Genomic DNA, 11184 nt, shown 5'->3' with positions numbered 1-11184 from the left:
GGGAAACTCCAGACACTGGATCCTACCCAATTCAATCTTGCCTCTTGAACCTGGTCGACTTCTTTGAAACTGTTACCAAAGCCATAGATGAAGGAAAGGTAGTCCACATAGCCTACCTGGACCTTGCAAAAGCCTTTGACACAATACCCCACTCAGGCATCATAAATAAGCTCTCCAGCTTAAATATCAACCCCTGTGTCACAAGATGGGTTGCAAACTGGCTCAGGGATAGAACCCACATGGTCAGAATTGCAGGTGCCATGTCAGACTCTAAACCAGTTACAAGTGGCATCCCACAAGGCTCAGTCCTGGGACCTCTCTTGTTCGGTATATATTTCTCCGAAGTACAGGCTAACACGGGTGGACTATGGCTGACAAAGTTCACAGATGACTGCAAACTGGGGGCCATAATCGACTCTCCGGCTGACACGAGTATCTTCCAAAAGGGTCTCACAGAGACGGATAACTGGTGCCAGAGCCATGGCCTAAAGCTAAATGCCAAAAAGTGCATTGTCATCCCCTTTTGGAAAAACAAAGTGCCCACAAATTACCACATAGGTGGTAATCCATTAAGTACGGAAGAAGTAATTAGGGACTGGGGGACCCAAGTAGATAGTAAACACTCCTTTGACAATCACGTAGCCAAAGTGGTTAGAAAGACCTTCTATATAGCCCACCTTATCACGAAAGGGTTCACATCTAGATCAAGAGAGGTCATTGCACCCCTCTACTCATCACTTATCAGGCCCATAATTGAATACAATGCCCCATTTGGGATGTACCTTACCCGACACCTGCAGCAACTGGAAAGACCCCAAAAGCACCTCACCAAGAGGATCAAGGGACTCAAACAGATGCCCTATGCAGTTCGGCTAAAGAAACTCCAGCTCTACTCAGTTGCGTACCGCCTACTCAGAGGTGATCTGTGTCTGACGTATAAAGCCATGCCCAACCCTGAATTAATGGACATGCCCCACCTCAAGAAATCCAAATCCCTTAGAGCTACACGCTCCAGGGACTTCAACCTCAGCACAGAAATAAATAGGACATGCTGGAGGGACAGATTCATATCCCGGAGGCTCCCCTCACTCTGGAACAATATCCCAATCTATGTTAGGCAGAGCCCCTCACTAACCCTATTCAAGAGAAATCTTGACGAGTGGATGGGAGATCATAAGTTTACCCCTGGGATCTCTTCTGTGTCCTTGCTAGACAGAGGTACAGTAAACTAACCTTAATATGGCTACTTTCTGTGACCTTCTATACAGAGGCACAGTCAACTAATCTAAAAGGGTGGCGAAAGCCAAAGACACTCTGGCTAGGCTTATAAGTGCCCTAGGGCAGATAGCCTAGTATCAACCTATGAACCAGATGATCAACAACTGTCAGTGGTTCAACAGGCAGCACAACCACCTTTGGTGCAGGAAGATCAGAAGACTGTGGGTTTTATTCCCACCCCAAGTGATTGGATTAATTTTCAATCTAATACTGCAATGTGGCATCAGGGAGTGCTGCACTCCTAAGTGTGCCATCTTTCAGTTAAGACAGTAACACCTGAGCTACCTCTAACACATACAGAGTGGGCCATGGTTTAAAAATCATATATTTATCAAGGATAGTAAGGGAGCTTTCCTGTGGCTATGGCCAAAGTTACCTCAGCTCTCCTATGAAAAGAGGCCACCGGCCCAGTAGAACTAACCTGGTCAACAAAGGATAAATTAATAAAATAAAAAAGTGTCTGCTGTACTTCTAGTGCCATTGCAGCACCCTCATAGAAAAGTGTGGTATGGAAAACCACGACAATTGAGGAAGCCAGCAGTCACAGCTCTTGAAGACACCGATGCCAGGACTGAGGTATTGTTGATAATTTGTTTAACAACAGATTAGATGAGAAATATCTTGTCCACCAAAAGACTGGCTCAATAAATAACAATACTCAGAGTTTTGACAATAAGTTATGATCTGGATGGGCATGGTCTGTGGGTTTGCAAAATTGACCACTATGCCCATGAACTGAAACTGATTCCGAAGTGAATCCCTAAAAGCAACTAGACTCTGCATGATTAAATTTGCTAAGAACTAGTCATGCATGCAGGAAACACCTAGGAGACAGATAGCTGCAGACATGCACTCGGTGGGCACTCTGGGGGCTATGGTAAGACCAAATGACAGTGTCCTGAACTGAACATAGCTGGCTCCTTTGTGGAAGTGAAGTAAACTCCCACACTTCTTTGTGATTCTGATGTGCAGGAATGCATCCTGGTGTTCAAGGTGCATATCTAGTCTCCTTAAAACAGACAGGCAATGATAGTTTGCACTTTGAGCAATGGAAAGGCAATTTCTAACAATCCACTGATTTAGGTCACTAACCTACAGTACGGTATTGAGATCCTACTACATTCTGGGTACTTAAAAGAATACAGAGTAAAAGCCATGCCCTTTCTACTATGACAGGGCTCCAGCATGGTATACTTCATTACCACTTACTGCATCATCTTTTATATTGAAAATATACAAATGAACCATGTAAAACTTTTACAAGCTTAAAGTAAGCACAGTTCAGAGTAATTCAGTTAAGAAGAAGCAATGACTCTTCTATCAAAGAACTTCTACAAATAACGTGACAAACAATATTATCACTTTAAATGAAGAAAAAAATCCTTTATTGGTAATGTATAGGCTGTGCTATATTAAAGTAATCCAAACTCCCCTCTGGAAGGAGACCACAGAGACTGAAAAACAAAAGTCATGCCAGAATGGCTGTCACTTAGGGGTTTAAAAAATTAAAATATAATAAACACCATGTGATTTTGACATGTTAGCAATGCTCTGGATAGCAATCATAATGTAAAACACATTCATGTTTTTAGTTTTAGGGCAAAGACTTCCTTAAAGAGATCCTAAGGACTTGAAGTCTTGGCCTTCATAAATATTTGAAACAGCTTCAAAATAAACTCCGACTGAAGAATAGTCAAGGCCAGCAAACTGTCTAAAAGATAGCGAAGAACTAGAGCTGGGACAGAATAGAAACCCATGTTCGTATCCAAAGCCCAATGAAAATGTTTCATTTGTCCCTCTGCGTCTTCTGAATGGAGGGATGTTGCGAAGAAATAATGACAGGGATTATTATTTCCAAAACAATTACATGGATCTGGCTAGAAGAGGAACTGGAACAGCCATAGGGAGGCTAATGGTTTATATCTAGCACCCCATTATTGTTATATGGGGGGTGCTAATGTTACATATGAAATTAAGTGGGGTACCAGATACAAAAAATTATTGGGTGCAAGTACCATTACTGGAATGGAAGGTCTGGGCATAAATAACATTTCATCCATTAACTTGCCACATTACAGCATAGGTTTGGTGATTCATAGGTGTGTACTAGGCTAATGGCCCTGGAGCCTTTACAGCCTAGCCCATAGATGTGCCCTGGCATCATGTCACCCGACCTTAGTTCCCAGTGCCTCTATCAAGTACAGCCACTGGAGTGATCCCTGGGGTGAACTTTCTATTACCCATCTACTCATCGAGATTTCTCTTGAAGAGGGCCAGTGAGGTGCACTGCTTGACATGTATGGGAAGTCTATTCCAGAGCATGGGCAGTCTCTGGGTTATGAACCTGTCCCTCCAGCATGTTCTGTTGATTGTGGTAATGAGGCTGAGGTCTCTGCAGCGTGTGGTGCAGAGAGATTGGGATTTCTTTAGAGGTAGCATTTCTAACAGAGCTGGTTCAGACATGGCTTTGCAAGTCAAGCAGAGATTGCGTCTTAGTAGACGATATGAGACAGAGAATAGCCGGAGTTTTTTGAGGCCGTCCGTGTAGGACATGTGCTTAAGGCCTAGGATCCGCTTCGTGAGATACTTTTGTGGCCTCTCCAGCTGTTGCAAGTGTCTAGTGAGGTACATGTAAAATGGGGCATTGTACTCTATGATCGGTCTAATGAGGGAAGAGTAGAGAGAGGTGATGACCTGACTGTGCATATAAAAATTAAGGATATTATAATTAAAAACTGGAACATTATTAGCTCCTGTACACTGTTTACTAATATTCCAGGAGTTAAGCCATTCTTTCTATTTAAAATGGTTGCTAATTTTAAACAAATTCTGGAAGGTAATACTATGTATCAAGCAGACATAGCAGCCAGAATGGGCACTACAAGGTGTGGAAAGTACAGTTTTGTACCTACCATAAATGTAGATGTCCGAATTGGATAGCATCTGCAGTCATAACAACTGGGTTGTCCTGTCGCCAGGCAGCCCTTCAGTCGGCCGGATTCCAAAGTCCGGGTCCGGCTTCGGCTGATGTCGCACTTCACCCGACGTCATCTCTGTTGGTCTTCGGGTATATAAGCATCAGCCGACTCCATTTTCTTCAGTGTTTCTTGCCCCAGATGCCAGAAGCCCTCTAGAAGGCTAAAAAATTTTGGATAGATGCCAATGTTTCCAAAAGATAGAGGTAAACACAAAAATAAGCATGTATGTACATAAATACAAACAAATACACCATGAAAGAAGTCCCCCCACTAGCTAGCTATTAGAAGGGTAAACACCCTAGGAGTACCACAGAGGGAAGGGAGGAGGGTAATTGACTGCAGATGCTATCCAATTCGGACATCTACATTTATGGTAGGTACAAAACTGTACTATGTCCTTCATGGATGCATCTGCAGTCATAACAACTGGGTAGAATACCATAGCCAACTACGGGAGGAGGATAAAGGTAGATTATGGTGTGTTTAGGATCCCTTGCAGAACAGCAGTGGCAAACCCTGCTCGGGATCTGGAATATAGAGGTAAATTATAATGCTTGGCAAATGTATGCACGGAGGTCCAAGTAGCCGCCTCAATAATGTCTTTGGTAGCCACTCCTCGTAAGAAGGCTGTGGTAGTGGCTGTTGCCATTGTAGAATGAGGTCTTATGTTCTGTGGAATTTGCTTTCCATGGAAGGAGTAACAGAATCGTATGCAATTTCCTATCCATTTGAGATTGTCTGTTTGAAATAGCTTTTCCTTCCCTTCCTGTTGCATAGGCTACAAAAGTTGGTCAGTCTTTCTGCTATTTTTGTTCTGTCCAAGTAGTAGCGTAGCTGTCTATGTACATCCAAGGTATGCAGTATTCTTTCCCTCTGTTTTGTGGGTTGGGAAAGAAGGTAGGTAGGTGGATTGCCTGGTTTAAGGACACTCTGGATACCACCTTAGGCATAAATGTAGGATTAGTCCTCATGGACACTCTATCTTGGTGGAAGATTAGAAAGGGTTGCACTGCCATTAAGGCCTGTAGTTCTGAAACCCTCCTTGCTGAAGTAATTGCCAGTAGGAAAGCAGTTTTCCATGACAGGTGTTGCAGGTCTGCTGTTGCTGCTGGTTCAAAAGGTGATAGAGTCAATTTTTTCTAGCACAAAGTTCAAGTCCCAGGCTGGTAATGGTGGTTTCCTTGGAGGTTTTACATTCTTGATTCCTCTGAGGAACTGCCTGAGCAAAGGGTGAAAAACAGGTGGATCAAAGCTGTATTCTGCTGAAATAGCTGATGCATGAATCTTGATGGAGGAATAGGACAGGCCTGAATGAAGTAGTTCGCCAGATACTCCAGAATGTTGGGCATATCTATGTTTGATACATCTTTACCTCTTTCTGAGCTCCAAATGACAAACCTTTCCATTTCCCAGCATAGTTTCTTCTTGTTGAAGGTCTGCGTGCTTCAAGAATAATGTCTTTAACTCTTTGTGAAAGCTGTGGATTAGCAGCTGCTATGTGATGTTCCATGCAGTCAGTTGCAACGCTTTTAGGTTTGGATGCATGGTGCTGTAGTTGTTCTGAGTTAGCATCAAAGGCATCAGGGTATTGGCTGGCCACATATTGTTCCGAGACATGCTCCTCAGCAGTGGGTACCAATGTTGTCTTGGCCAGTTTGGAGCTATCAGGATTATCCTTGGACGCTCCTCCTGATTTTTAGTAATACTTTGTGTATCAAGGGAAGAGGTGGGAATGCATATGCTGTTAGTCCTTTCCAGCTGAAGGAGAGCGAGTCCACATTCCATGCTAGTGGGTGGAATGTCCTTGTGCAGAATTTTTGAGCTGGTGATTGAGAGGTGATGCGAATAGATCTATCTGAGGCATTCCCCATTTCTTCGAGATGGTCTTGAAGATGTCCGGTGCAGCTGGACATCCAATGTAGTCCTGCTTAACATATCTGCTAGAGAGTTTTCCTGGTACAAATATTGCCTGTAACTGGATGTTGTAGCTGAGTGCCAAGGTCCACAGCTCCAAAGTCATTCTGCATAGGGGTAGGAATGAGTGCCTCCCTGTTTGTTGTTGTACCACATGACTGTGGTGTTGTCTGTCCTTATCATCAACTGGCCTTCCTTGAGAAATGGTCTGAACTTTTGGATTGCCAGTTTTACTGCCAGCATTTCTTTTAGGTTGATGTGCAGGTGAAGTTGGTCCTGTGTCCACAATCCTTGCACGCATTTGTCCAGCATATGTGCCCCCATCCCAGGTCTGAAGCATCTGTTGTGATGGTCTGGCTTGCTTGACCTTGCGAAGGGCAGGCCTGGGTTTGACTGGCATGCGTGAGCCCACCATAGGAACTCCTGTTTTAAGCATGGTATTAGTGGAATTTCCGTTTCTAGGCTGTGTCTGTGTTGGGACCATAAATTCTTTAGGTACCACTGAAGCTTTCATATGTAGTCTGGCAAATGGAACCAAGATTATGCATGATGCCATGAAACCCAAAGCCTGCAGTACCTTTCTTGCTGTTAACTTGTTCAGGTTTGTTAGTGCCAAGAAGTAAAGAGGGAGTTCTTTTTGTTTTTCTGTAGTTAGAATGCCATTTGCCTTACTGTGTCCAATTCCGCCCCAGGAAAGTCCTTGTCTGGGATGGTATCAGCCCTGACTTTTGTAAATTGACTGTGTATCCCAGTGCTTGAAGCAAGTAAATGACCCTTTGTAAATCTGTTGTCAGCTTGCTTTTGTTGTCCCTTGTATCAGGCAGTCGCCCAGGTATGGATAAATTTGAATTCCTGTAGTCTGCAATGGGCGATTACTGATGCCAGGCATTTTGTGAATACTCTGGGCAGTAGATAAGCCAAAGGGCAATGCTGAGAATTGATAGTGCTCTGATCCTGCAAGAAATCTGAGGTATCTTCTGCAGATAGGTCGAATGGGGACGTGCAGGTATGCCTCCTTGAGATCTAGAGTTACCAGCCAACACTCCTTGCCCAGCATGGGAAGAAGTTGCTGTAGGGTCAGCATTTTGAATTTTGGGACAATGATGTAAGTATTTAGGGTAGACAGGTCTAGAATTGGTCTCCAACTTTTTTCCTTTCTTGGAACTAGGAATAGTCTGGAGTAGAACCCCTTTCCTTGCTCTGCTGTTGGCACTTTTTCCACAGCTCTCATGTTTGCTAATTCCATTATCTGTTGTAGAGCCTCTGTTTTTTGATTTGGAGGTAGATTTGGCATTCCTCTTTGACTGGTAAAGTGTGGAAGTGGAACCGTAACCTTGATCTATGGTTCGTAAAATCCACTTGTCCTTTGTTATGTGGTGCCAGTTTTTTGAAAATAAGGTTAGCTTTCCGCCTAGAGGGGCTGCTATTTGTTCCCTGGTTGGCGGGTTTAGGTTTAAGTCACTGTGGCTGTGTTGATGTAGAGGCAGGTGTTGATTCTGTGCCTCTGTTGTTACCTTGCCACTGTCGTCCTCTGTAGGCACCTCCTCTGGATTGGTTTCTGCCTCTGGAACGTCTATTCCTGCCCCTTTGAGGTCTTGTGGAGTCAGGAAAGGACCAATTTTTGGCAGGCCAGTTCCTGCTAAACCTTGGGGGTTGAACCTGCAAGAATTCTTTAATCTCTGGATCCGACCGACCGGCACTTGCGAACAGCTTCTGCTTCGGGCGCCACGCGGCAAGAAAGACTGAAGAAAATGGCGTCGGCTGATGCTTATATACCCGAAGACCAACAGAGATGACGTCGGGTGAAGTGCGACATCAGTCAAGCCGGACCCGACTTTGATCCGCCGACTGAAGGGCTGCCTGACGACAGGACAACCCAGTTGTTATGACTGCAGATGCTATCCATGAAGGACATCATGTAAACAGTGCCCCTAAATATTACAGGACAAACAACTGATATTGAGCAATGGACTTAATAGTATAATTAATCTTTTTAGAGGCAATTGTAAAATCTCAGGAATAATGTACAGTATGTGCAGGCTGCTCTATTTTTTATGTAGGCAAAATCAAACATGCATTAACTAAAAGGATTCAAGAACATCTTTATGATATTAGAAAATCACTAATAATGCATTGTTCAGGCATTCCCTTATTTGCACAGGTTTATGCAATTACAAATTTGGGATTTTGGATAAAATCCCATTGGATCCTAAAGGTGGTAACTGGGAAAGTAAAACAGAATTTAGAGAATTTATTTGGCAATTTCAGCTAAACGCCATTAACCCGTCTGGTTTGTCTGACACTATCGCATTACACTCAATTTTAAAACTGTGCTCTATATGTCTTTAAGGATTTTAATGTGGTTGTTTATTTTTAAACCAGGTTCCACATACATAATTTTATATGTAATTTTCATACTTAACCAGTCATAGTTTATCTACTAGATTTTATTACCTTAATATATTAACTGTTGGAAAATAAACAAAATGTTGTATTCCTATTTTTTAGCATAATGTATAACGTGACTAAGATAAGTCTACTTAAAAGAATTGATGTATGCACTCTATTAGATTCTGAGGAAGTTATGGTTTGGGAATGAATGCGCTAAATCTTTCTTAATAAACTATCTGTGGAGTTTGGCACAGAGGTACTTTTTCCTTGATGTACTGACAGCTAAGGAGATTATTTCATTATTTTTCCGGTTTTCAGCAGTGGCTTTAGCGGCATTCTTCATGGTTCTTAATTTTGATGCACCGCTCACTGCTTTGTGGTTTTAGTTTCATATCACACTTAGATACATACTCAGAGAGGTTTACCTCCTCTCTCTTCATATAATCCAAAGATGTGCATCTCAATTCATTAACACCCAGACAAATGAAGATTAAGTCATTTGTGCACCTGGGGCCAATGACAGGAGTACCCTATTAACTTGCTGTATCCTGGCACCTGGGTGGCAGCTCACGGTCACCTTTTCTTCACTTAGTCTGGTGAGTGGTATGTCAGTGTGTCTCATTATGGAATCACCAATGGCCTAGATATTTCTGTGTGAACTGACGGCCCCAGGAAGCCTTAAGGGATTAGATGTGCCAGCCTACTGACCCCTCTTGGGACAGTGTGGGTTGTAAAGTAATACATGTGAATATGTTGGACTGTCTATGTGCTGTTATGGAATTTGTCCATGGCTTTTGTTACTTTGTGATACATTTCTTAAGTACCTCAGTATAAAGCAACTCACGTTTTGGTAAATGGCATACTGGTACAGTATGTGTGCTGGTATTGACAAGTCGTGGGCGATAATGTGTTTTCATGAGAGGCTGGCTTACATATTTACTAGGTATTCACACCTTTTCCATCTAGATAAAGTGGGAGGCAAAAGTATGTGGATTTCATTAAGAATAAAGTATAACTAACCCATTTGCCCTATAACTGTTTCAGTATCCTCCACTTCCTCTGACATTCTCCAGTCCACCATGACTTTTTAATAAACTCGTTCTCATTTCCTCTGACTAGTGTTACAACTCTTACTGCCAAAGTATATTTTTCACTGGGAAGTAATGACTAATGAAAAAGAGGCAATGAAATCATAAAAAACAAAAAGTGGCTTAAAACAGAAAACTCAAAGCATTTATGCAGTTAATAAAACACAGTTAACATTATTTCTTGTATAACTAGCCATGAAGAGAAGGGTGAACACATTTTGATACTTTTTTGAAACCCCCCTTTCCCCCCAAAAGAGGGGAGCAAATATGCAGACCTGTAAAATACAGTCTTCTGTAAAGACACATTGGACATACATAAACAAGGAGTCTGTTTAGAAAACAGGTCTTGCTGGTCTAATTAAAAGACATTGAATTATTCATGTCTTCACCCTCGGACAACGAACAATGCAGTACTGCTATTCTTAACATACATTTACTAACGTCACTGAAGTTATAAGACAATGCTTTGGCAATCCTGCCACTGATTAAGGCAGAAGAAAATGTGCGAGAAGCAAAGTCTGCCTAATTGCATACTCCTGCTACAAAGAAAGTCAGTCCAAAAATCAAATTTTCTGTTTCAGATCTTCACAAGCAGTGAGTCTCTTAAAACAGATAAATCTGAAAAAGCGGACAACAGCAATTTTTGAACATTCCATTTGCAGTGAAAGACATTCCATGATACATGCTATCAACTCCCAGCTCTGTGGTGTACAGTAAAAAAGCAAAAGTTCAATTAGCTGGAAAACTTAAGCAGGGGACAGTAGACATGAATAACAAATGTCATCCTACCTACTTCGGTGGGGAGGGACAGCTGATCTTGTGGTTGTTTTAATGCATACATGCAGAGGATTGCAGGAGAAACAAAAACACATAGCTATCCCAATGGCACAGAAGCAGGTCATTGGTCTGTACTGCCAGTGACCAGAGTTCAGGAAATGATTAGGGACGTTAATAAGGTTAATAAGGTTTGCTGTAGACAGGGAAAGGATGACGCCACCAACTACCAGCTCTCCATCCTGAGGGAGAGAGTTTGGGCAACCTGATGTCTGTGACACTTCTGGTGGACAACAGGACCTCACAAAACATGTCAAATTAACATGTGGAAAGGATATCTCAACATCACTGTAGTAGATGCTCCCAGAGTTAAGGGACTATGACCAGTCAGTGCAAGAATGATGGCTCCTTTTTCTACTCTTGCAACTAATGTTAGGATCCCTGGCTCCCTAGACTGAATCCTCAGTTACAGAGAGGTTGATTTCCCAAGAAATCACAGGGCACACCTGGTGCAGGGTCATACAGTCATGTCCAGGACATATAAGGAGCAACTGGAGAATTTGTGACTGGGCAAATGAAAGGATTAGGGGCACAGCTGGAGACTGCGATGTACAAAGTGAGGGAGCATACCAGTTTTAAAAAGGCCGTCCCCAAGCCAGTAATGGCAGCCCTCATTAACATGTGGATGGGAGCTCTCCATGAAGGAAGAGGGCATTGCAGATCCTCACAGAGTACCTCTCAACCTACTACAGCATTAAATC

The 11184-nt window shown here is 42.7% G+C and overlaps 1 protein-coding gene across 7 annotated transcripts in view; it reads right to left on the bottom strand.

The window, feature by feature from the left end:
* Positions 1–11184, bottom strand: part of KSR1 (kinase suppressor of ras 1) — a 1687803-nt gene that overhangs the window by 1400359 nt on the left and 276260 nt on the right. The window lies entirely within an intron of this gene.

This window comes from Protopterus annectens, chromosome 13.part0 (assembly GCF_019279795.1).
Source record: "Protopterus annectens isolate FY-2018-M chromosome 13.part0, PAN1.0, whole genome shotgun sequence".
Classification (NCBI taxonomy): Eukaryota; Metazoa; Chordata; order Ceratodontiformes; family Protopteridae; genus Protopterus; species Protopterus annectens.
This window is presented reverse-complemented; position numbering and strand designations above follow the sequence as displayed.